This window comes from Crinia signifera, chromosome 12, assembly GCF_055691185.1.
Source record: "Crinia signifera chromosome 12, ASM5569118v1, whole genome shotgun sequence".
Taxonomy (NCBI): Eukaryota; Metazoa; Chordata; class Amphibia; order Anura; family Myobatrachidae; genus Crinia; species Crinia signifera.
In genome coordinates this window covers 791,564-818,266 of record NC_139228.1, presented here as the reverse complement: position 1 = coordinate 818,266, position 26,703 = coordinate 791,564, and the positions used below count along the sequence as shown (strand labels likewise).

General features: G+C 53.7%; 1 long non-coding RNA gene across 1 annotated transcript; it reads right to left on the bottom strand.

The window, feature by feature from the left end:
- Position 1: 1 nt before the first annotated feature.
- LOC146049855 (uncharacterized) lies at positions 2-26,492 on the bottom strand. The gene is made up of 4 exons (XR_014466222.1): positions 26,284-26,492; positions 277-334; positions 139-188; positions 2-60 (listed from the first exon to the last, which is right to left on the bottom strand). It is a non-coding gene; the product is annotated as an uncharacterized LOC146049855 (long non-coding RNA).
- Between the last annotated feature and the right edge of the window lie 211 nt (positions 26,493-26,703).

Below are 26,703 nucleotides of genomic sequence, written 5' to 3'. Positions count from 1 at the left end.
TGGCTGATTGGATACTAGCGATCGCAACACTGGTGGGATCTTCACCGGTCGCCACTGCACCTTGTGAGCAAAACAAAGGAGCATTATGTATCCACTCAGAGGAAAGTCCACGGGACCAGTCCACGTTCCAGCACTCACCTTCCTGTACACGGACTGTGCCTTCCTCAATCTCTGCCGCTTTCTGCTGCCTAAAATCACAGACACCCAAACAGCAGCCTTAGGCTCAGCTCAGCACAGGTGACCCACGGGTGATCGCTACATGCGTGGGATACTCACCCCTTCATGTCTCTGCTTGGTTACACATCAGACGTGGCTTCCAGGCTGTTCGTAGGCTCTGCAAAAAGAGAAGGTTCCTGATTAGCTCATGCCGACACCTCGCGTCATCACCAGTATCGCTATACTGAGAATATACTGTAGTACAACATCTTCCATTATACTCTTATGGCTGCATTTCCTGCACAGCCCCCAGACCGGACCCCGTAGTAGCAGCTGAGCCACAGAGCTCTCAGACCAGGCCCCATAGCTCCCAGACCGGGCCCCATGGAGGCAGCCGGGCTGCACAGCTCCCAGACCGGGCCCCATGGAGGCAGCCGGGCTGCACAGCTCCCAGACCGGGCCCCATGGAGGCAGCCGGGCTGCACAGCTCCCAGACCGGGCCCCATGGAGGCAGCCGGGCTGCACAGCTCCCAGACCGGGCCCCATGGAGGCAGCCGGGCTGCACAGCTCCCAGACCGGGCCCCATGGAGGCAGCCGGGCTGCACAGCGCCCAGACCGGGCCCCATGGAGGCAGCCGGGCTGCACAGCTCCCAGACCGGGCCCCATGGAGGCAGCCGGGCTGCACAGCTCCCAGACCGGGCCCCATGGAGGCAGCCGGGCTGCACAGCTCCAGACCGGGCCCCATGGAGGCAGCCGGGCTGCACAGCTCCCAGACCGGGGCCCATGGAGGCAGCCGGGCTGCACAGCTCCCAGACCGGGCCCCATGGAGGCAGCCGGGCTGCACAGCTCCCAGACCGGGCCCCATGGAGGCAGCCGGGCTGCACAGCTCCCAGACCGGGCCCCATGGAGGCAGCCGGGCTGCACAGCTCCCAGACCGGGCCCCATGGAGGCAGCCGGGCTGCACAGCGCCCAGACCGGGCCCCATGGAGGCAGCCGGGCTGCACAGCTCCCAGACCGGGCCCCATGGAGGCAGCCGGGCTGCACAGCTCCAGACCGGGCCCCATGGAGGCAGCCGGGCTGCACAGCTCCCAGACCGGGCCCCATGGAGGCAGCCAGGCTGCACAGCGCCCAGACCGGGCCCCATGGAGGCAGCCGGGCCTGCACAGCTCCCAGACCGGGCCCCATGGAGGCAGCCGGGCTGCACAGCTCCCAGACCGGGCCCCATGGAGGCAGCCGGGCTGCACAGCTCCCAGACCGGGCCCCATGGAGGCAGCCGGGCTGCACAGCTCCCAGACCGGGCCCCAGAGACACTTGGTTCCAAGATCAACAGTCATCAGGTCGACCATTAATGATCTACAATGGGTAGGTTAACACCTTTAAGGTCGACATTGACAGAAGGTCGACACATGTTTTTCATGTTTTTTTGTTTTACACTGACGTGGTTCATTCTTTACCATCCTCTAGGGCAGAGGTAGCCCAACTCCAGTCCTCGAGAGCTACCAACAGTGCATGTTTTCCAGATCTCCTCACAGAATCACAGAAGTAATTAGCCTCCACCTGTGGATCTTTTAGATTGTGTCAGCCAGTAATGAGTGCGCCTGCGAGGTGAGCTGGACAATGTGTCAGCCAGTAATGAGTGCGCCTGCGAGGTGAGCTGGACCATGTGTCAGCCAGTAATGAGTGCGCCTGCGAGGTGAGCTGGACAATGTGTCAGCCAGTAATGAGTGCGCCTGCGAGGTGAGCTGGACCATGTGTCAGCCAGCAATGAGTCAGCCAGTAATGAGTGCGCCTGCGAGGTGAGCTGGACCATGTGTCAGCCAGCAATGAGTGCGCCTGCGAGGTGAGCTGGACAATGTGTCAGCCAGCAATGAGTGCGCCTGCGAGGTGAGCTGGACCATGTGTCAGCCAGCAATGAGTGCGCCTGCGAGGTGAGCTGGACAATGTGTCAGCCAGCAATGAGTGCGCCTGCGAGGTGAGCTGGACAATGTGTCAGCCAGCAATGAGTGCGCCTGCGAGGTGAGCTGGACAATGTGTCAGCCAGCAATGAGTGCGCCTGCGAGGTGAGCTGGACCATGTGTCAGCCAGTAATGAGTGCGCCTGCGAGGTGAGCTGGACCATGTGTCAGCCAGCAATGAGTGCGCCTGCGAGGTGAGCTGGACCATGAGTCAGCCAGTAATGAGTGCGCCTGCGAGGTGAGCTGGACCATGTGTCAGCCAGCAATGAGTGCGCCTGCGAGGTGAGCTGGACTATGTGTCAGCCAGCAATGAGCGCGCCTGCGAGGTGAGCTGGACAATGTGTCAGCCAGCAATGAGTGCGCCTGCGAGGTGAGCTGGACAATGTGTCAGCCAGCAATGAGTGCGCCTGCGAGGTGAGCTGGACCATGTGTCAGCCAGTAATGAGTGCGCCTGCGAGGTGAGCTGGACCATGTGTCAGCCAGCAATGAGTGCGCCTGCGAGGTGAGCTGGACCATGAGTCAGCCAGCAATGAGTGCGCCTGCGAGGTGAGCTGGACCATGTGTCAGCCAGTAATGAGTGCGCCTGCGAGGTGAGCTGGACAATGTGTCAGCCAGTAATGAGTGCGCCTGCGAGGTGAGCTGGACCATGAGTCAGCCAGCAATGAGTGCGCCTGCGAGGTGAGCTGGACCATGTGTCAGCCAGCAATGAGTGCGCCTGCGAGGTGAGCTGGACAATGTGTCAGCCAGCAATGAGTGCGCCTGCGAGGTGAGCTGGACAATGTGTCAGCCAGCAATGAGTCAGCCAGTAATGAGTGCGCCTGCGAGGTGAGCTGGACAATGTGTCAGCCAGCAATGAGTGCGCCTGCGAGGTGAGCTGGACAATGTGTCAGCCAGCAATGAGTGCGCCTGCGAGGTGAGCTGGACAATGTGTCAGCCAGTAATGAGTGCGCCTGCGAGGTGAGCTGGACAATGTGTCAGCCAGCAATGAGTGCGCCTGCGAGGTGAGCTGGACAATGTGTCAGCCAGCAATGAGTGCGCCTGCGAGGTGAGCTGGACCATGTGTCAGCCAGCAATGAGTCAGCCAGTAATGAGTGCGCCTGCGAGGTGAGCTGGACCATGTGTCAGCCAGTAATGAGTGCGCCTGCGAGGTGAGCTGGACAATGTGTCAGCCAGTAATGAGTGCGCCTGCGAGGTGAGCTGGACCATGTGTCAGCCAGCAATGAGTGCGCCTGCGAGGTGAGCTGGACAATGTGTCAGCCAGTAATGAGTGCGCCTGCGAGGTGAGCTGGACAATGTGTCAGCCAGTAATGAGTGCGCCTGCGAGGTGAGCTGGACAATGTGTCAGCCAGCAATGAGTGCGCCTGCGAGGTGAGCTGGACAATGTGTCAGCCAGTAATGAGTGCGCCTGCGAGGTGAGCTGGACCATGAGTCAGCCAGCAATGAGTGCGCCTGCGAGGTGAGCTGGACCATGTGTCAGCCAGCAATGAGTGCGCCTGCGAGGTGAGCTGGACAATGTGTCAGCCAGCAATGAGTGCGCCTGCGAGGTGAGCTGGACAATGTGTCAGCCAGCAATGAGTCAGCCAGTAATGAGTGCGCCTGCGAGGTGAGCTGGACAATGTGTCAGCCAGCAATGAGTGCGCCTGCGAGGTGAGCTGGACAATGTGTCAGCCAGCAATGAGTGCGCCTGCGAGGTGAGCTGGACAATGTGTCAGCCAGCAATGAGTGCGCCTGCGAGGTGAGCTGGACCATGTGTCAGCCAGCAATGAGTCAGCCAGTAATGAGTGCGCCTGCGAGGTGAGCTGGACCATGTGTCAGCCAGTAATGAGTGCGCCTGCGAGGTGAGCTGGACAATGTGTCAGCCAGCAATGAGTCAGCCAGTAATGAGTGCGCCTGCGAGGTGAGCTGGACAATGTGTCAGCCAGTAATGAGTGCGCCTGCGAGGTGAGCTGGACAATGTGTCAGCCAGCAATGAGTGCGCCTGCGAGGTGAGCTGGACAATGTGTCAGCCAGTAATGAGTGCGCCTGCGAGGCGAGCTGGACAATGTGTCAGCCAGCAATGAGTGCGCCTGCGAGGTGAGCTGGACAATGTGTCAGCCAGTAATGAGTGCGCCTGCGAGGCGAGCTGGACAATGTGTCAGCCAGTAATGAGTGCGCCTGCGAGGTGAGCTGGACCATGTGTCAGCCAGCAATGAGTGCGCCTGCGAGGTGAGCTGGACAATGTGTCAGCCAGCAATGAGTGCGCCTGCGAGGTGAGCTGGACAATGTGTCAGCCAGCAATGAGTCAGCCAGTAATGAGTGCGCCTGCGAGGTGAGCTGGACAATGTGTCAGCCAGCAATGAGTGCGCCTGCGAGGTGAGCTGGACAATGTGTCAGCCAGCAATGAGTGCGCCTGCGAGGTGAGCTGGACAATGTGTCAGCCAGCAATGAGTGCGCCTGCGAGGTGAGCTGGACCATGTGTCAGCCAGCAATGAGTCAGCCAGTAATGAGTGCGCCTGCGAGGTGAGCTGGACCATGTGTCAGCCAGTAATGAGTGCGCCTGCGAGGTGAGCTGGACAATGTGTCAGCCAGCAATGAGTCAGCCAGTAATGAGTGCGCCTGCGAGGTGAGCTGGACAATGTGTCAGCCAGTAATGAGTGCGCCTGCGAGGTGAGCTGGACAATGTGTCAGCCAGCAATGAGTGCGCCTGCGAGGTGAGCTGGACAATGTGTCAGCCAGTAATGAGTGCGCCTGCGAGGCGAGCTGGACAATGTGTCAGCCAGCAATGAGTGCGCCTGCGAGGTGAGCTGGACAATGTGTCAGCCAGTAATGAGTGCGCCTGCGAGGCGAGCTGGACAATGTGTCAGCCAGTAATGAGTGCGCCTGCGAGGTGAGCTGGACAATGTGTCAGCCAGTAATGAGTGCGCCTGCGAGGTGAGCTGGACAATGTCAGCCAGTAATGAGTGCCCCTGCGAGGTGAGCTGGACAATGTGTCAGCCAGTAATGAGTGCGCCTGCGAGGTGAGCTGGACAATGTGTCAGCCAGCAATGAGTGCGCCTGCGAGGTGAGCTGGACCATGTGTCAGCCAGCAATGAGTCAGCCAGTAATGAGTGCGCCTGCGAGGTGAGCTGGACAATGTCAGCCAGTAATGAGTGCCCCTGCGAGGTGAGCTGGACAATGTGTCAGCCAGTAATGAGTGCGCCTGCGAGGTGAGCTGGACAATGTGTCAGCCAGTAATGAGTGCGCCTGCGAGGTGAGCTGGACCATGTGTCAGCCAGCAATGAGTGCGCCTGCGAGGTGAGCTGGACAATGTGTCAGCCAGCAATGAGTGCGCCTGCGAGGTGAGCTGGACCATGTGTCAGCCAGCAATGAGTGCGCCTGCGAGGTGAGCTGGACAATGTGTCAGCCAGCAATGAGTGCGCCTGCGAGGTGAGCTGGACAATGTGTCAGCCAGCAATGAGTGCGCCTGCGAGGTGAGCTGGACAATGTGTCAGCCAGCAATGAGTGCGCCTGCGAGGTGAGCTGGACCATGTGTCAGCCAGTAATGAGTGCGCCTGCGAGGTGAGCTGGACCATGTGTCAGCCAGCAATGAGTGCGCCTGCGAGGTGAGCTGGACCATGAGTCAGCCAGTAATGAGTGCGCCTGCGAGGTGAGCTGGACCATGTGTCAGCCAGCAATGAGTGCGCCTGCGAGGTGAGCTGGACAATGTGTCAGCCAGCAATGAGTGCGCCTGCGAGGTGAGCTGGACAATGTGTCAGCCAGCAATGAGTGCGCCTGCGAGGTGAGCTGGACCATGTGTCAGCCAGTAATGAGTGCGCCTGCGAGGTGAGCTGGACCATGTGTCAGCCAGCAATGAGTGCGCCTGCGAGGTGAGCTGGACCATGAGTCAGCCAGCAATGAGTGCGCCTGCGAGGTGAGCTGGACCATGTGTCAGCCAGTAATGAGTGCGCCTGCGAGGTGAGCTGGACAATGTGTCAGCCAGTAATGAGTGCGCCTGCGAGGTGAGCTGGACCATGAGTCAGCCAGCAATGAGTGCGCCTGCGAGGTGAGCTGGACCATGTGTCAGCCAGCAATGAGTGCGCCTGCGAGGTGAGCTGGACAATGTGTCAGCCAGCAATGAGTGCGCCTGCGAGGTGAGCTGGACAATGTGTCAGCCAGCAATGAGTCAGCCAGTAATGAGTGCGCCTGCGAGGTGAGCTGGACAATGTGTCAGCCAGCAATGAGTGCGCCTGCGAGGTGAGCTGGACAATGTGTCAGCCAGCAATGAGTGCGCCTGCGAGGTGAGCTGGACAATGTGTCAGCCAGTAATGAGTGCGCCTGCGAGGTGAGCTGGACAATGTGTCAGCCAGCAATGAGTGCGCCTGCGAGGTGAGCTGGACAATGTGTCAGCCAGCAATGAGTGCGCCTGCGAGGTGAGCTGGACCATGTGTCAGCCAGCAATGAGTCAGCCAGTAATGAGTGCGCCTGCGAGGTGAGCTGGACCATGTGTCAGCCAGTAATGAGTGCGCCTGCGAGGTGAGCTGGACAATGTGTCAGCCAGTAATGAGTGCGCCTGCGAGGTGAGCTGGACCATGTGTCAGCCAGCAATGAGTGCGCCTGCGAGGTGAGCTGGACAATGTGTCAGCCAGTAATGAGTGCGCCTGCGAGGTGAGCTGGACAATGTGTCAGCCAGTAATGAGTGCGCCTGCGAGGTGAGCTGGACAATGTGTCAGCCAGCAATGAGTGCGCCTGCGAGGTGAGCTGGACAATGTGTCAGCCAGTAATGAGTGCGCCTGCGAGGTGAGCTGGACCATGAGTCAGCCAGCAATGAGTGCGCCTGCGAGGTGAGCTGGACCATGTGTCAGCCAGCAATGAGTGCGCCTGCGAGGTGAGCTGGACAATGTGTCAGCCAGCAATGAGTGCGCCTGCGAGGTGAGCTGGACAATGTGTCAGCCAGCAATGAGTCAGCCAGTAATGAGTGCGCCTGCGAGGTGAGCTGGACAATGTGTCAGCCAGCAATGAGTGCGCCTGCGAGGTGAGCTGGACAATGTGTCAGCCAGCAATGAGTGCGCCTGCGAGGTGAGCTGGACAATGTGTCAGCCAGCAATGAGTGCGCCTGCGAGGTGAGCTGGACCATGTGTCAGCCAGCAATGAGTCAGCCAGTAATGAGTGCGCCTGCGAGGTGAGCTGGACCATGTGTCAGCCAGTAATGAGTGCGCCTGCGAGGTGAGCTGGACAATGTGTCAGCCAGCAATGAGTCAGCCAGTAATGAGTGCGCCTGCGAGGTGAGCTGGACAATGTGTCAGCCAGTAATGAGTGCGCCTGCGAGGTGAGCTGGACAATGTGTCAGCCAGCAATGAGTGCGCCTGCGAGGTGAGCTGGACAATGTGTCAGCCAGTAATGAGTGCGCCTGCGAGGCGAGCTGGACAATGTGTCAGCCAGCAATGAGTGCGCCTGCGAGGTGAGCTGGACAATGTGTCAGCCAGTAATGAGTGCGCCTGCGAGGCGAGCTGGACAATGTGTCAGCCAGTAATGAGTGCGCCTGCGAGGTGAGCTGGACCATGTGTCAGCCAGCAATGAGTGCGCCTGCGAGGTGAGCTGGACAATGTGTCAGCCAGCAATGAGTGCGCCTGCGAGGTGAGCTGGACAATGTGTCAGCCAGCAATGAGTCAGCCAGTAATGAGTGCGCCTGCGAGGTGAGCTGGACAATGTGTCAGCCAGCAATGAGTGCGCCTGCGAGGTGAGCTGGACAATGTGTCAGCCAGCAATGAGTGCGCCTGCGAGGTGAGCTGGACAATGTGTCAGCCAGCAATGAGTGCGCCTGCGAGGTGAGCTGGACCATGTGTCAGCCAGCAATGAGTCAGCCAGTAATGAGTGCGCCTGCGAGGTGAGCTGGACCATGTGTCAGCCAGTAATGAGTGCGCCTGCGAGGTGAGCTGGACAATGTGTCAGCCAGCAATGAGTCAGCCAGTAATGAGTGCGCCTGCGAGGTGAGCTGGACAATGTGTCAGCCAGTAATGAGTGCGCCTGCGAGGTGAGCTGGACAATGTGTCAGCCAGCAATGAGTGCGCCTGCGAGGTGAGCTGGACAATGTGTCAGCCAGTAATGAGTGCGCCTGCGAGGCGAGCTGGACAATGTGTCAGCCAGCAATGAGTGCGCCTGCGAGGTGAGCTGGACAATGTGTCAGCCAGTAATGAGTGCGCCTGCGAGGCGAGCTGGACAATGTGTCAGCCAGTAATGAGTGCGCCTGCGAGGTGAGCTGGACAATGTGTCAGCCAGTAATGAGTGCGCCTGCGAGGTGAGCTGGACAATGTCAGCCAGTAATGAGTGCCCCTGCGAGGTGAGCTGGACAATGTGTCAGCCAGTAATGAGTGCGCCTGCGAGGTGAGCTGGACAATGTGTCAGCCAGCAATGAGTGCGCCTGCGAGGTGAGCTGGACCATGTGTCAGCCAGCAATGAGTCAGCCAGTAATGAGTGCGCCTGCGAGGTGAGCTGGACAATGTCAGCCAGTAATGAGTGCCCCTGCGAGGTGAGCTGGACAATGTGTCAGCCAGTAATGAGTGCGCCTGCGAGGTGAGCTGGACAATGTGTCAGCCAGTAATGAGTGCGCCTGCGAGGTGAGCTGGACAATGTGTCAGCCAGTAATGAGCGCGCCTGCGAGGTGAGCTGGATAATGTGTCAGCCAGTAATGAGTGCGCCTGCGAGGCGAGCTGGACAATGTGTCAGCCAGCAATGAGTGCGCCTGCGAGGTGAGCTGGACAATGTGTCAGCCAGTAATGAGTGCGCCTGCGAGGTGAGCTGGACAATGTGTCAGCCAGTAATGAGCGCGCCTGCGAGGTGAGCTGGACCATGTGTCAGCCAGCAATGAGTGCGCCTGCGAGGTGAGCTGGACAATGTGTCAGCCAGCAATGAGTGCGCCTGCGAGGTGAGCTGGACAATGTGTCAGCCAGCAATGAGTGCGCCTGCGAGGTGAGCTGGACAATGTGTCAGCCAGCAATGAGTGCGCCTGCGAGGTGAGCTGGACAATGTGTCAGCCAGCAATGAGTGCGCCTGCGAGGTGAGCTGGACAATGTGTCAGCCAGTAATGAGCGCGCCTGCGAGGTGAGCTGGACAATGTGTCAGCCAGCAATGAGTGCGCCTGCGAGGTGAGCTGGACAATGTGTCAGCCGGTAATGAGTGCGCCTGCGAGGTGAGCTGGACAATGTGTCAGCCGGCAATGAGTGCGCCTGCGAGGTGAGCTGGAAGATGTGTCAGTCAGTAATGAGTGCGCCTGCGAGGTGAGCTGGACCATGTGTCAGCCAGTAATGAGTGCGCCTGCGAGGTGAGCTGGACAATGTGTCAGCCAGTAATGAGTGCGCCTGCGAGGTGAGCTGGACAATGTGTCAGCCAGTAATGAGTGCGCCTGCGAGGTGAGCTGGACCATGTGTCAGCCAGCAAGGACTGCGCCTGCGAGGTGAGCTGGACAATGTGTCAGCCAGTAATGAGTGCGCCTGCGAGGTGAGCTGGACCATGTGTCAGCCAGCAATGAGTGCGCCTGCGAGGTGAGCTGGACAATGTGTCAGCCAGCAATGAGTGCGCCTGCGAGGCGAGCTGGACAATGTGTCAGCCAGCAATGAGTGCGCCTGCGAGGTGAGCTGGACAATGTGTCAGCCAGTAATGAGTGCGCCTGCGAGGTGAGCTGGACCATGTGTCAGCCAGCAAGGACTGCGCCTGCGAGGTGAGCTGGACAATGTGTCAGCCAGTAATGAGTGCGCCTGCGAGGTGAGCTGGACCATGTGTCAGCCAGCAATGAGTGCGCCTGCGAGGTGAGCTGGACAATGTGTCAGCCAGCAATGAGTGCGCCTGCGAGGCGAGCTGGACAATGTGTCAGCCAGCAATGAGTGCGCCTGCGAGGCGAGATGGACAATGTGTCAGCCAGTAATGAGTGCGCCTGCGAGGCGAGCTGGACAATGTGTCAGCCAGTAATGAGTGCGCCTGCGAGGTGAGCTGGACAATGTGTCAGCCAGTAATGAGCGCGCCTGCGAGGTGAGCTGGACAATGTGTCAGCCAGTAATGAGTGCGCCTGCGAGGCGAGCTGGACAATGTGTCAGCCAGTAATGAGTGCGCCTGCGAGATGAGCTGGACAATGTGTCAGCCAGTAATGAGTGCGCCAGTAATGAGTGCGCCTGCGAGGCGAGCTGGACAATGTGTCAGCCAGCAATGAGCGCGCCTGCGAGGTGAGCTGGACAATGTGTCAGCCAGTAATGAGCGCGCCTGCGAGGTGAGCTGGACAATGTGTCAGCCAGTAATGAGCGCGCCTGCGAGGCGAGCTGGACAATGTGTCAGCCAGTAATGAGTGCGCCTGCGAGGCGAGCTGGACAATGTGTCAGCCAGTAATGAGTGCGCCTGCGAGATGAGCTGGACAATGTGTCAGCCAGTAATGAGTGCGCCTGCGAGATGAGCTGGACAATGTGTCAGCCAGTAATGAGTGCGCCTGCGAGGTGAGCTGGACCCTGTGTCAGCCAGTAATGAGTGCGCCTGCGAGGTGAGCTGGACAATGTGTCAGCCAGTAATGAGTGCGCCTGCGAGGTGAGCTGGACCATGTGTCAGCCAGTAATGAGTGCGCCTGCGAGGCGAGCTGGACAATGTGTCAGCCAGCAATGAGTGCGCCTGCGAGGTGAGCTGGACAATGTGTCAGCCAGTAATGAGTGCGCCTGCGAGGTGAGCTGTACCATGTGTCAGCCAGCAATGAGTGCGCCTGCGAGGTGAGCTGGACAATGTGTCAGCCAGTAATGAGTGCGCCTGCGAGGTGAGCTGTACCATGTGTCAGCCAGCAATGAGTGCGCCTGCGAGATGAGCTGGACAATGTGTCAGCCAGTAATGAGTGCGCCTGCGAGGTGAGCTGTACCATGTGTCAGCCAGTAATGAGTGCGCCTGCGAGGTGAGCTGGACCCTGTGTCAGCCAGTAATGAGTGCGCCTGCGAGGTGAGCTGGACAATGTGTCAGCCAGCAATGAGTGCGCCTGCGAGGTGAGCTGGACAATGTGTCAGCCAGTAATGAGTGCGCCTGCGAGGTGAGCTGTACCATGTGTCAGCCAGTAATGAGTGCGCCTGCGAGGTGAGCTGGACCCTGTGTCAGCCAGTAATGAGTGCGCCTGCGAGGTGAGCTGGACAATGTGTCAGCCAGCAATGAGTGCGCCTGCGAGGTGAGCTGGACAATGTGTCAGCCAGCAATGAGTGCGCCTGCGAGGTGAGCTGGACAATGTGTCAGCCAGCAATGAGTGCGCCTGCGAGGTGAGCTGGACAATGTGTCAGCCAGTAATGAGTGCGCCTGCGAGTTGAGCTGGACAATGTGTCAGCCAGTAATGAGTGCGCCTGCGAGGTGAGCTGGACAATGTGTCAGCCAGTAATGAGTGCGCCTGCGAGGTGAGCTGGACAATGTGTCAGCCAGTAATGAGTGCGCCTGCGAGGTGAGCTGGACAATGTGCCAGCCAGCAATGAGTGCGCCTGCGAGGTGAGCTGGACAATGTGTCAGCCAGCAATGAGTGCGCCTGCGAGGTGAGCTGGACAATGTGTCAGCCAGCAATGAGTGCGCCTGCGAGGTGAGCTGGACCATGTGTCAGCCAGCAATGAGTGCGCCTGCGAGGTGAGCTGGACAATGTGTCAGCCAGCAATGAGTGCGCCTGCGAGGTGAGCTGGACAATGTGTCAGCCAGTAATGAGTGCCCCTGCGAGGTGAGCTGGACAATGTGTCAGCCAGTAATGAGTGCGCCTGCGAGGTGAGCTGGACCATGTGTCAGCCAGTAATGAGTGCGCCTGCGAGGTGAGCTGGACAATGCGTCAGCAAGTAATGAGTGCGCCTGAGAGGTGAGCTGGACAATGTGCCAGCCAGCAATGAGTGCGCCTGCGAGGTGAGCTGGACAATGTGTCAGCCAGCAATGAGTGCGCCTGCGAGGTGAGCTGGACAATGTGTCAGCCAGTAATGAGTGCGCCTGCGAGGTGAGCTGGACCATGTGTCAGCCAGTAATGAGTGCGCCTGCGAGGTGAGCTGGACCATGTGTCAGCCAGTAATGAGTGCGCCTGCGAGGTGAGCTGGACAATGTGTCAGCCAGTAATGAGTGCCCCTGCGAGGTGAGCTGGACAATGTGTCAGCCAGTAATGAGTGCGCCTGCGAGGTGAGCTGGACCATGTGTCAGCCAGTAATGAGTGCGCCTGCGAGGTGAGCTGGACAATGTGTCAGCCAGTAATGAGTGCGCCTGCGAGGTGAGCTGGACAATGTGTCAGCCAGTAATGAGTGCGCCTGCGAGGTGAGCTGGACAATGTGCCAGCCAGTAATGAGTGCGCCTGCGAGGTGAGCAGGACAATGTGTCAGCCAGTAATGAGTGCGCCTGCGAGGTGAGCAGGACAATGTGTCAGCCAGTAATGAGTGCATTAAAGGTATCAACCATTAGTGGACGAACTAAAGTCAATCATTTATACCATAAGCGCTGTTTCTCATGTATTACATGCAGGCAACCATTAGGGTTATACAGAGGGTCTGGCCTACGCTATACGTATTAGTAAGTCCAGAACTCCGCAGGACCATCATCATACCCGAGACTGCCAGACGCTGTATATAGTATACACCTATACATTATGCACAGGAACGCTGCCGTAGAGTACCAGATGCTGTATACATAGACCTGAGATTTCCAGATGTGGTATAGACATTATACACGAGGTGCAAAAATAGGTGTATTTGTATCCAGAAATACACTTATTTTTAACATTTTGACTGTATAGACATTATACACAGGAGTGCTGCCGCATAGTACCGGAGACTGCCGGACACTGTATAGACATTATACACAGGAATACTGCCAGATGTGGTATAGACATTATACCACATCTGGAGCGCTACCACACAGTACCTTAGACGGCCAGACACTGCATAGACATTATAAACAGGAGCACTGTCGCAGAGTACCTGAGACTGCCACACGCTGTCTAGGCATTATACACAGGAGCGCTGCCACAGAGTACCTGAGACTGCCCGACACCGTGTAGACACCTATAGACATTATACACGGGAGCGTTGTCGCAGAGTACCTGAGACTGCCAGACATGGTATAGACAGTATACACAGGAATGCTGCCGCAGTGTACCTAAGACTGGCAGACGCTGTATAGACCCCTATAGACATACACAGGAGCATTGTTGCAGAGTACCTGAGACTGCCAGATGCTGTATAGACCCCTATAGACATGATACACAGGAGTGCTTCTGCAGAGTACCTGAGACCGCCAGACGCTGTCTAGACAATATACACAGGAGCGCTACCGCAAAGTAGCTGAGACTGCCAGACTCTGTATAGATATTATATACAGGAGCGCTGCCACAGAGTAGCTGAGACTGCCAGACACTGTATATGCACCTATAGACACTACACACAGGAGCGCTGCCGCAGAGTACCTGAGACTGCCAGACGTTGTATAGACCCCTATAGACATTACACACAGGAGCGCTGCCGCAGAGTACCTGAGACTGCCAGACGCTGTATAGACCCCTATAGACATTACACACAGGAGCGCTGCCGCAGAGTACCTGAGACTGCCAGACGCTGTATAGACCCCTATAGACATTACACACAGGAGCGCTGCCGCAGAGTACCAGAGACTTCCAGATACTGTATAGAAACCTATAAACATTATACACAGGAGCGCTGCCGCAGAGTACCTGAGACTGCCAGACACTGTATATACACCTATAAACATTATACACAGGAGCGCTGCCGCAGAGTACCTGAGACTGCCAGACACTGTATAGAAACCTATAAACATTATACACAGGAGCGTTGCCGCAGAGTACCTGAGACTGCCAGACACTGTATAGAAACCTATAAACATTATACACAGGAGCGCTGCCGCAGAGTACCTGAGACTGCCAGACGCTGTATAGACCCCTATAGACATTACACACAGGAGCGCTGCCGCAGAGTACCTGAGACTGCCAGACGCTGTATAGACCCCTATAGACATTACACACAGGAGCGCTGCCGCAGAGTACCAGAGACTTCCAGATACTGTATAGAAACCTATAAACATTATACACAGGAGCGCTGCCGCAGAGTACCTGAGACTGCCAGACACTGTATATACACCTATAAACATTATACACAGGAGCGCTGCCGCAGAGTACCTGAGACTGCCAGACACTGTATAGAAACCTATAAACATTATACACAGGAGCGTTGCCGCAGAGTACCTGAAACTTCCAGATACTGTATAGACACCTATAGACATTATACACAGGAGCGTTGTCGCAGAGTACCTGAGACTGCCAGACGTGGTATAGACATTATACACAGGAATGCTGCCGCAGAGTACCTGAGAATGGCAGACACTGTATAGACACGTATAGACTTTATACATGGGAGCATTGTCACAGAGTACCTGATGTATAGACCCCTATAGACATTATCCACAGGAGCTGTGCCGCAGAGTGCCTGAGACTGCCAGGCGCTGTCTAGACATTATACACAGAAGCGCTGCTGTAGAGTACCTGAGACTGCCAGACATGGTATAGTCATTAAACAGAGGAGCACTGATGCAGATTACCGGAGACTGCCAGACACTTTATATACATTATCCACAGGAATGCTGCCGCAGAGTACCTGAGACTGCCAGATGTGGTATAGACATTATATCACATCTTGAGCGCTGCCACACAATACCTGAGACAGTCAGACGCTGTATAGACACCTAGGGCGAAATGTAATAGGGTGTGATTTTTGGACATGTGCGATTTTGGGTCAAAAACGGCCGAAATCGCACATTTTCCGAAAATCGCACATTTAATAGGTTGAAAATCGCGGTAAAAAAAGTCACATTTCAATTCGCATCCAGATGTTTTCCCATTATAAAGTATACAACTCGCAAATGTAATAGGGTGTGATTTTTGGTAAATGTTACCAAAAATCGCAAAAAAAAATAGACCAGGTTCTGACAGGCGAATTTGACAGAACCATGCACAGATCATTGAGATCTGTGCATGGTCCTGTCAATAAAAATGTGTAAAAGTGTTTTTATAAAAAAAAAAAACGGCGTAGGGTCCCCCCTCCTAAGCATAACCAGCCCCGGGCTCATTGAGCCGGACCTGGTTCCAAAAATACGGGGGGACAAAAAGCATAGGGGTCCCCCGTATTTCTGAAACCAGCCCCGGACTCTTGGACCGGTCCTGGTTCCAAAAATACGGGGGACAAAAAATCTGGGGGTCCCCCGTATTTTGAAACCAGCACCGGGCTCCAACAGCCCACGGTGTCATGCCACAGCCGGGGGACACTTTTTATACAAGGTCCCCCGGCCAAAACATGAGCAACGTGGCTGGTCAGCCTTGGACGGGGTACCTGGAGGAGTGGGGACCCCCCCAATAAAGGGGTCCCCCCCCCCCAGGCTTCACCCGTCCAGGGCTGAAGCCCGGGGCTGTCACCGGCGTCCGTGGCCAGTGGACGCCGGCCTGATAGGGTTAAATCGATCATACATATCATTACATTGCTTTATACCAGAGAACTACAAGTGCCAGCAGACCTCCCCCGCATGCTGGGACTTGGAGAACCACAATTCCCAGCATGCGGGGCATTAATGGGCCCGCTGGGACTTGTAGTCCACCTGTAAAAAGAATGTTTATAAAAAACACACACAGAGAGAAGTAAAAGTTTATTACACACACACACCTCACTTTTACACCAGCGTTACTTACCATTCCTGGATCCAGCGCTGGTCTGGCTGCTTCACAGCCGGCTCCCCCCGCACTGACAGGCAGCGGGGAGAACCGGCTTTCTCCGTTGCCTCTAACAGCTTCTGTAGCGCTGTTTCAGCGCTACAGAGGCTGAGAGCGCGATTGGCCGATACGTCTCCATGGAGACGCATAGCTCAGTCCTGATTGGCTGAGCTATGCATAGCTCAGCCTATCGCGCTCTCAGCCTCTGTAGCACTCGGACAGCGCTACAAAAGCTGTTAGAGGCAACGGAGAAAGCCGGTTCTCCCCGCTGCCTGTCAGTGCGGGGGGAGCCGGCTGTGAAGCAGCCAGACCAGCGCTGGATCCAGGAATGGTAAGTAACGCTGGTGTAAAAGTGAGGTGTGTGTGTGTAATAAACATTTACTTCTCTCTGTGTGTGTTTTTTATAAACATTCTTTTTACAGGTGGACTACAAGTCCCAGCGGGCCCATTAATGCCCCGCATGCTGGGAATTGTGGTTCTCCAAGTCCCAGCATGCGGGGGAGGTCTGCTGGCACTTTTAGTTCTCTGGTATAAAGCAATGTAATGATATGTATGATCGATTTAACCCTATCAGGCCGGCGTCCACTGGCCACGGACGCCGGTGACAGCCCCGGGCTTCAGCCCTGGACGGGTGAAGCCTGGGGGGGGGGGACCCCTTTATTGGGGGGGTCCCCACTCCTCCAGGTACCCCGTCCAAGGCTGACCAGCCACGGTGCTCATGTTTTGGCCGGGGGACCTTGTATAAAAAGTGTCCCCCGGCTGTGGCATGACACCGTGGGCTGTTGGAGCCCGGTGCTGGTTTCAAAATACGGGGGACCCCCAGATTTTTTGTTCCCCCGTATTTTTGGAACCAGGACCGGTCCAAGAGTCCGGGGCTGGTTTCAGAAATATGGGGGACCCCTATGCTTTTTGTCCCCCCGTATTTTTGGAACCAGGTCCGGCTCAATGAGCCCGGGGCTGGTTATGCTTAGGAGGGGGGACCCCACGCCGTTTTTTTTTTTACTTTTTTTTTTTGGCACAAAATCGCATTTATGAAAATGCGCACATTTTCATGACTGAAAATGCGCACATTTTCATGACTAAAAATCAACCGAAATCGCGGCAAATCGCATTTTTTGCCGCTAATTCGCATCTCATTACATATGCGAATTCGCGGCAAAAAACGCGATTTTTAAAGGTGCGATTTTTGGCGAGTTTGGAACTCGTCCAAAAATCACACCCTATTACATTTCGCCCCTAGTGTTCACTCTAGAAATTTTTTAGGGCAGGGTGCTGACCACGAGGAGGGCACATTTTTCAATCGTGAGGGCACATTTTTCAGTCAGGAAGGCACATCTTAATGTTAAAGGGCAAAACGATGAGATAGATAGACAGTGGTCGAAGTGGAAATTTTAAAGTGGGAGGTATGGAAAAGTGGGGTAATGTACGCGCCGCAGGCGCGCTCGCTCCAGAAAAAGTGGATGTGGCCACCTAAAATGGGACGTGTCCTTGAGTGTAGTGTGCCATATACCTCTTATGTACATTATATACCTGCCATATACCTCTTATGTACATAGCAACACAATAGTTAACCCTCTTATACTTGCCCCATAAACATTATGCCACACGGAATCAGCCAAAATTCATGTTAAGATGCCCATACATGGAGCGATGTGCTCCATGCATTTCGAACTAGATCACATTGCATCTAGTTAAAAATGTATGCAATGTGCTAAAGCAGCGTGCATTTTGAACTAGATGCAATATAGTTCAAAAAGTACGTGCAGCACATACTTTTTGTGCTTTGCGATGTGCGATGCGAGAGACCGCCCATCGCCTCACAAAAAAGGATCGCTCTGTGTATGGGCTCCTTTATGCCAAACTTAGAGTGCCAAAATTCACGTCATGCCACCTGGATTGAGACAAAATTCACATCCTGGTACCCAAACTGAGGCAAAATCCCCTTCTTGTTACCCGGACTGAGCCAAAATTCTCACCTTGGTACCCAGACTGAACCAAAATTTACATCCTGGTACCAAAACTGAGCCAAAAATTCACATCCAGGTACCCGGACTGAGCCAAAATTCACATCCTGGTACCCGAACTGAGCCACAATTCACATCATGTCACACTGAAATAGCAAAAATTCACGTTATGCAGCATATATCGATTCAAAATTCACATCATGCCACCCGTATTGAACCAAAATTCATGTCATGCCACCCAGATTAAGGAAAAAATTCACATTTTGCAACACAGTTGAGCCAAACTTTACATACACTCACACAGATTGAGCCAAAATTTGGGGACACAGAGAGGCATGCTTGGGCAGACAGGGACAGATGGGCAGGGAGAGAGGCACACATGGGGAGAGACAGAGGCACATATGGGCAGAGGCACACATGGATATGGGCTCAGATGGGCAGGGACAGAGGAAATTATGGCAGGGACAGAGGAACACACAGGCAGGGACAGAGGTACACATTGGCAGGTGAACACATGGGCAGGGACAGAGGCATACACTGGTAGGGGCACACATGGCAGGGACAGAGGAACATGTGGGTAGAGGCACACATGGCGAGAGGAGGAGGGGCAGAAGGTTGAGCAGGGGTTTGAAAGCATAGTGACACTTTGAATGTCTAGTGTACCATCCTCTTCTCGTTGCCAGCAGTACAGGCTTCCACTCCACGGTGCTGGATCTCCCTCTCCCACCGCCAGCAGTACAGGGTTCCTCTTCTCGGCGCAGGGTCTCCCTGCCTCCGAAACCTGGCGCCGACTCTCCTTCTCTTTGCCAGTGCGGTGTGGCTAGAGACAGGTGAGGCAGGCGCTTTTGTGAAATGGGAACGAGTCCTGCCAGTGCCGTAACTAGACATTTTGTACCCTGTACCAGAAAAGGAATTTGTGCCCCCACAATACTGAAAACAAGAAGGCATGTGGCTTCATGGAAAAGGGGCGTGGCCACATAATATTACACCGTAATGCCCCTCATACATTATGCCGTACACTGTAATGACCATATTACATTATGCTGCACACTGTAATATCCATATCACAGTGGTTCCCAAACGGTGTGCCGTGGCACCCTGGGGTGCCTCAGGACACTTGCAGAGGTGCCTTGGGACCAATTTAAATATACATTGTAAATTTAATAGATAAAACCAGTAATTGAGGCTGTCAATCATAAAATATGTGGACAAACCTAAGTGAAGCCTGCCCATCACCACATAACATCCTAATAGTAACATATAAACTCAATTTACTTTTTTTACTTTTGTATACATTTTTAAATAAGAAACTCTATGCCATGTGAAAAAAAGGGTGCCGTGATTAAAAAAAGTTTGGGAACCACTGCCATATCACATTAAACCACACACCATAATGCCCATATCACATTATGCCGCACACCGTAATGCCCATATCACATTATATTGCACACCGTAATGCCCATGTCACATTATTTTGCACACCGTAATGACCATATCACATTATACCGCACACCACAATGCCCATATTACATTATGCCGCACACCGTAATGCCCATATCACATTATATTGCACACCGTAATGCCCATGTCACATTATACCGCACACTATAATGTCCATATCACATTATATTGCAAACCGCAATGCCCATGTCACATTATACCGCACACCATAATGCCAATATCACATTATGTCACACACCGTAATGACCATATCACATTATACCGCACACCACAATGCCCATATCACATTATACCGCACACTATAATGTCCATGTCGCATTATACCGCACCCCATAATGCCCATATCACATTATATTGCAAACCGCAATGCCCATGTCACATTATACCGCACACCATAATGCCAATATCACATTATGTCACACACCGTAATGCCCATATCACATTATATTGCACACCGTAATGCCCATGTCAGATTATTTTGCACACCGTAATGACCATATCACATTATACCGCACACCACAATGCCCATATTACATTATGCGGCACACCACAACGCCCATATCACATTATATTGCACACCGTAATGCCCAGGTCACATTATATTGCACACCGTAATGCCCAGGTCACATTATATTGCACACCGTAATGCCCAGGTCACATTATACTGCACACCGTAATGCCCATGTCACATTATACCGCACACTATAATGTCCATATCACATTATATTGCAAACCGCAATGCCCATGTCACATTATACCGCACACCATAATGCCAATATCACATTATGTCACACACCGTAATGACCATATCACATTATACCGCACACCACAATGCCCATATCACATTATATTGCAAACCTGAATGCCCATGTCGCATTATACCGCACACCATAATGCCAATATCACATTAGATTGCAAACCGCAATGCCCATGTCGCATTATACCGCACCCCATAATGCCCATATCACATTATATTGCAAACCGCAATGCCCATGTCGCATTATACCGCACACCATAATGCCAATATCACATTATGTCACACACTGTAATGACCATATCACATTATACCGCACACCACAATGCCCATATCACATTATATTGCAAACCACAATGCCCATGTCGCATTATACCGCACACCATAATGCCAATATCACATTATGTCACACACCGTAATGACCATATCACATTATACCGCACACCACAATGCCCATATCACATTATATTGCAAACCTTAATGCCCATGTCGCATTATACCGCACAATATAATGCCAATATCACATTATGCCACGCATCATAATGCCCATAGCACATTATGCAGAGGCGCTGTGACTGATGGATATTTCAAATATGGGTGTCAGATCATGAGCCAATTGGAGCTCAGGGTCTGGTGGCCAATCACTAACTGTGGCTACTGGTCTATGAGCTCTGATAGGCTGTCGGCCTGCACCACATTTAAAATATACGCCACTCTTAGCATGATAGGAGCAGAGATTGGTGGTGGTGAACAACAGGCGGCCAGAGCAAAACATCCATAATGATGAATATATATATATATATATATATATATATATATATATATATATATATATATATATATATATATATATATATATATATATATATATATATATATATATATATATATATCTCCATCCTATCTATCTCCAAAAACATTGTATTACAATTTGGTGTATACAGGGGGTATACACCAAATTGTAATAGAATGTTTGTGTTTTGGGGGGAGGGCCCCCCCCCCTACATAAAAAAAAAAACTCATACACCTTATCATTTTCCCACACCAAAAAACCTTAAGGTATATATATATATATATATATATATCACATTTCCCCTGCCCATATATAATTACCGTTTTTAGGCTTGAATGTGCCTTCAGATGGTTGTAGAAAGGCAGGAGGCTAAACTGGCCGAGATTAGGCAGTCAGCCGGGGTTAGCTGTGCGGCATGTTGTATGAGTTTGTCAGGTCAGCTCCCTCACCTCCCTGCCAACAGCCATAACAGCCCCTGCAGGCGCGCGGAGCCCAGTCACCCTGGCAATAGGAGCAAAGTACAAACTGTGAAGCAGGGGAAGGGTGGGCGCTGCAGCATTCCCCGGCGCCGCTGTCTGTCATATAGCTTGACAAGAGCAGCAGCTGCCACACAGCACAGTATGTAGACACAGATGGGGAAGGGTGGGCGCTGCATTGTTCCCCGGCACCGCTGTCTGTGATATAGCGGATGCCAGCACCACTTGTACCCTGCACTGCAGGCTCAGTGACAGCAGATACAGGCTGTCAGTGTGTGACAGCCTGATCCGCTGTCCTTGCCGCAGCATGTATCATTAAGCCGGGCGCAGGGCGGCCCGAGCGAAGTGGGAGTGTTGGGGAGTGACAGCAAGCCGCAGCGTGTATCACTATGCCAGGCGCAGGGCGGCCCGAGCAGCCAGGGAGAGACAGTAAGTGCGGGGCCTATTATGCAGGGCGGGACAAAAAGGGCAGGGCGGAATTCAGCAGGGACAAAAAGGGGCAGGGCGCAGCGCCCTGTGAAAGAAGCCTAACGGGAACACTAGACACCTATAGACATTATATACCGGAGCGCTGCCGCGGAGTACCTGAGACTGCCAGACGCTATCTAGACATTATACACAGGAGCGCTGCCACAAAGTACCTAAGACTGCCCGACACTGTATAGACACCTATAGACATTATACACAGAAGCATTGTTGCAGAGTACCTGAGACTGCCAGATGCTGTATAGACATTATACACAGGAGTGCTGCCGCAGAGTACTTGAGACTGCCAGATGCTGTATAGACACCTATAGACATTATACACAGGAATGCTGCCGCAGAGTACCTGAGACTGCCAGACGCTGTATAGACACCTATAGACATTATACACGGGAGCGTTGTTGCAGAGTACCTGAGACTGCCAGACGTGGTATAGACATTATACACAGGAATGCTGCCGCGGAGTACTTGAGACTGCCAGACGCTGTATAGACACCTATAGACATTATCCACAGGAGCGGTGCCGCAGAGTACCGGACACTGCCAGACGCTGTCTAGACAGTATACACAGGAGCACTGCTGTAGAGTACCTGAGACTGCCAGACATGGTAAAGACATTATACACAGGAATGCTGCCGCAGAGTACCTGAGACTGGCAGATGTGGTATAGACATTATACCACATCTGGAGCGCTGCCACACAGTACCTGAGACAGTCAGACGCTGTCTAGACATTATACACAGGAGCGCTGCCACAAAGTACTGCCCGACACTGTATAGACACCTATAGACATTATACACGGGAGCGTTGTCGCAGAGTACCTGAGTCTGCCAGACATGGTATAGACATTATACACAGGAATGCTGCCACATAGAACCTGAGACTGGCAAACGCTGTATAGACCTATAGACATTATACACAGGAGCATTGTTGCAGAGTACCTGAGACTGCCAGACGCTGTGTAGACACCTATAGCACAGGAGTGCTGCCGCAGAGTACCTGAGACTGCCAGACACTGTATAGACATTATACACAGGAGTGCTGCCGCAGAGCACCTGAGACTGCCAGACGCTGTATAGACCCCTATAGACATTATACACAGGAGTGCTGCCACAGAGTACCTGAGACTGCCAGACGCTGTATAGACCCCTATAGACATTACACACAGTAGTGCTGCCTCAGAGTACCTGAGACTGCCGGATGCTGTATAGACCCCTATAGACATTACACACAGGAGCGCTGCCGCAGAGTACCTGAGACTGCCAGATGCTGTATAGACCCCTATAGACACTACACACAGGAGCGCTGCCGCAGAGTACCTGAGACTGCCAGACGCTGTATAGACCCCTATAGACATTACACACAGAAGTGCTGCCGCAGAGTACCTGAGACTGCCAGACGCTGTATAGACCCCTATAGACATTACACACAGGAGTGCTGCCGCAGAGTACCTGAGACTGCCAGATGCTGTATAGAAATTACACACAGGAGAGCTGCAGCAGAGTACCTGAGAATGCAAGACGCTGTATAGACCCCTATAGACACTGAGTACCTGAGACTGCCAGATGCCCTATAGACATTACACACAGGAGAGCTGCAGCAGAGTACCTGAGAATGCAAGACGCTGTATAGACCCCTATAGACATTACACACAGGAGCACTGCCGCAGAGTACCTAAGAATGCCAGACACTGTATAGACCCCTATAAACATTATACACAGGAGTGCTGCCGTAGAGTACCTGAGACTGCCAGATGCTGTATAGACCCCTATAGACATTACACACAGGAGCGCTGCTGCAGAGTACCTGAGACTGCCAGACGCCTTATAGACCCCTATAGACACTACACACAGGAGCGCTGCCGCAGAGTACCTAAGACTGCCAGACGCTGTCTAGACATTTCACACAGGAGCGCTGCCGCAGAGTACCTGAGACTGCCAGATGCTGTATAGACCCCTATAGACATTACACACAGGAGCGCTGCCGCAGAGTACCTGAGACTGCCAGACGCTGTATAGAAATTGTACACAGGAGCGCTGCCGCAGAGTACCTGAGACTGCCAGACACTGTATATACACCTATAGACCTTACACACAGGAGCGCTGCTGCAGAGTACCTGAGACTGCCAGACGCCTTATAGACCCCTATAGACACTACACACAGGAGCGCTGCCGCAGAGTACCTGAGACTGCCAGACGCTGTCTAGACATTACACACAGGAGCGCTGCCGCAGAGTACCTGAGACTGCCAGACGTTGTATAGACCCCTATAGACATTACACACAGGAGCGCTGCCGCAGAGTACCTGAGACTGTCAGATGCTGTATAGACCCCTATAGACACTACACACAGGAGCGCTGCCGCATAGTACCTGAGACTGCCAGACGCTGTATAGACACCTATAGACATTACACACAGGAGCGCTGCCGCATAGTACCTGAGACTGCCAGACGCTGTATAGACACCTATAGACATTACACACAGGAGCGCTGCCGCAGAGTACTTGAGATGCCAGACACTGTATATACACCTATAGACATTACACACAGGAGCGCTGCCGCATAGTACCTGAGACTGCCAGACACTGTATATACACCTATAGACATTACACACAGGAGCGCTGCCGCATAGTACCTGAGACTGCCAGACACTGTATATACACCTATAGACATTACACACAGGAGCGCTGCCGCAGAGTACCTGAGACTGCCAGACACTGTATATACACCTATAGACATTACACACAGGAGCGCTGCCGCATAGTACCTGAGACTGCCAGATGCTGTATAGACCCCTATAGACACTACACACAGGAGCGCTGCCGCATAGTACCTGAGACTGCCAGATGCTGTATAGACCCCTATAGACACTACACACAGGAGCGCTGCCGCATAGTACCTGAGACTGCCAGACGCTGTATAGACACCTATAGACATTACACACAGGAGCGCTGCCGCATAGTACCTGAGACTGCCAGACGCTGTATAGACACCTATAGACATTACACACAGGAGCGCTGCCGCAGAGTACTTGAGATGCCAGACACTGTATATACACCTATAGACATTACACACAGGAGTGCTGCCGCATAGTACCTGAGACTGCCAGACACTGTATATACACCTATAGACATTACACACAGGAGCGCTGCCGCAGAGTACCTGAGACTGCCAGACACTGTATATACACCTATAGACATTACACACAGGAGCGCTGCCGCATAGTACCTGAGACTGCCAGATGCTGTATAGACCCCTATAGACACTACACACAGGAGCGCTGCCGCAGAGTACTTGAGATGCCAGACACTGTATATACACCTATAGACATTACACACAGGAGCGCTGCCGCAGAGTACCTGAGACTGCCAGACACTGTATATACACCTATAGACATTACACACAGGAGCGCTGCCGCAGAGTACCTGAGACTGCCGGATGCTGTATAGACCCCTATAGACATTACACACAGGAGCGCTGCCGCAGAGTACTTGAGATGCCAGACACTGTATATACACCTATAGACATTACACACAGGAGCGCTGCCGCATAGTACCTGAGACTGCCAGACGCTGTATAGACACCTATAGACATTACACACAGGAGCGCTGCCGCAGAGTACTTGAGATGCCAGACACTGTATAGACCCCTATAGACATTACACACAGGAGCGCTGCCGCATAGTACCTGAGACTGCCAGACGCTGTATAGACACCTATAGACATTACACACAGGAGCGCTGCCGCATAGTACCTGAGACTGCCAGACGCTGTATAGACACCTATAGACATTACACACAGGAGCGCTGCCGCATAGTACCTGAGACTGCCAGACGCTGTATAGACACCTATAGACATTACACACAGGAGCGCTGCCGCAGAGTACCTGAGACTGCCAGACGCTGTATAGACACCTATAGACATTACACACAGGAGCGCTGCCGCATAGTACCTGAGACTGCCAGACGCTGTATAGACACCTATAGACATTACACACAGGAGCGCTGCCGCAGAGTACTTGAGATGCCAGACACTGTATATACACCTATAGACATTACACACAGGAGTGCTGCCGCAGAGTACCTGAGACTGCCAGACACTGTATAGACCCCTATAGACATTACACACAGGAGCGCTGCCGCAGAGTACCTGAGACTGCCAGACGCTGTATAGACACCTATAGACATTACACACAGGAGCGCTGCCGCATAGTACCTGAGACTGCCAGACGCTGTATAGACACCTATAGACATTACACACAGGAGTGCTGCCGCAGACTGGACGTGGTAATACCTAGGAAGGGGGGCGGGAGAGTGGGATGGAGAGGGGTCTTGATGTGGAAATTCTCAGAAAGGGGGCAGGAGGGATGGGGCAGTTCCCGTTGTAATACGCTGCCTGGGAACATTGCCTGCCCCGGGGACCGATGCTGGTCTCAGGCCTAAATCGGTCACTGACAATGCCGGAGAGGCCCCGCCCCTTCCCGGTACAGCCGTGAGTCACGCCCCTCCCACGGGTCCCCCATCACGCACTAGACTCACCGGAGGACCCGGATTACCTGTAAATCTCCCCCAGCTCTGAGGCGCCGGGTTCGGTCCACTAGCCATGGAAATCCTGACATGCGCAAATCGGACCCTCCGGCGCCATCTTTATTTTGGGCGGGAGCGATCAACACGAACGCTAATGGCGCTGTCTTTGTTCTAGGAACGTTCTGCAGCGTCTGTTCTAGATCCACTTCTATTGTGAGACGCGGATGTGACGTGTGTGAGGGCGGGGGTTGCAGTTTTTTTTTTTGTAATTTCCGAACCCCATTCCCTTATAGCAGCAGACAGCAGCACCTACCATGTGCCCCCCCCCCCCCCCAAGCCTCCTTCCCCTGCAGCAGACTGACAGCAGCTACCATGTGCCCCAGCCCCCTTCCCCTGCAGCAGACAGCAGCACCTACCATGTGCCCCCCCCCCCCAGCCCCCTTCCCCTG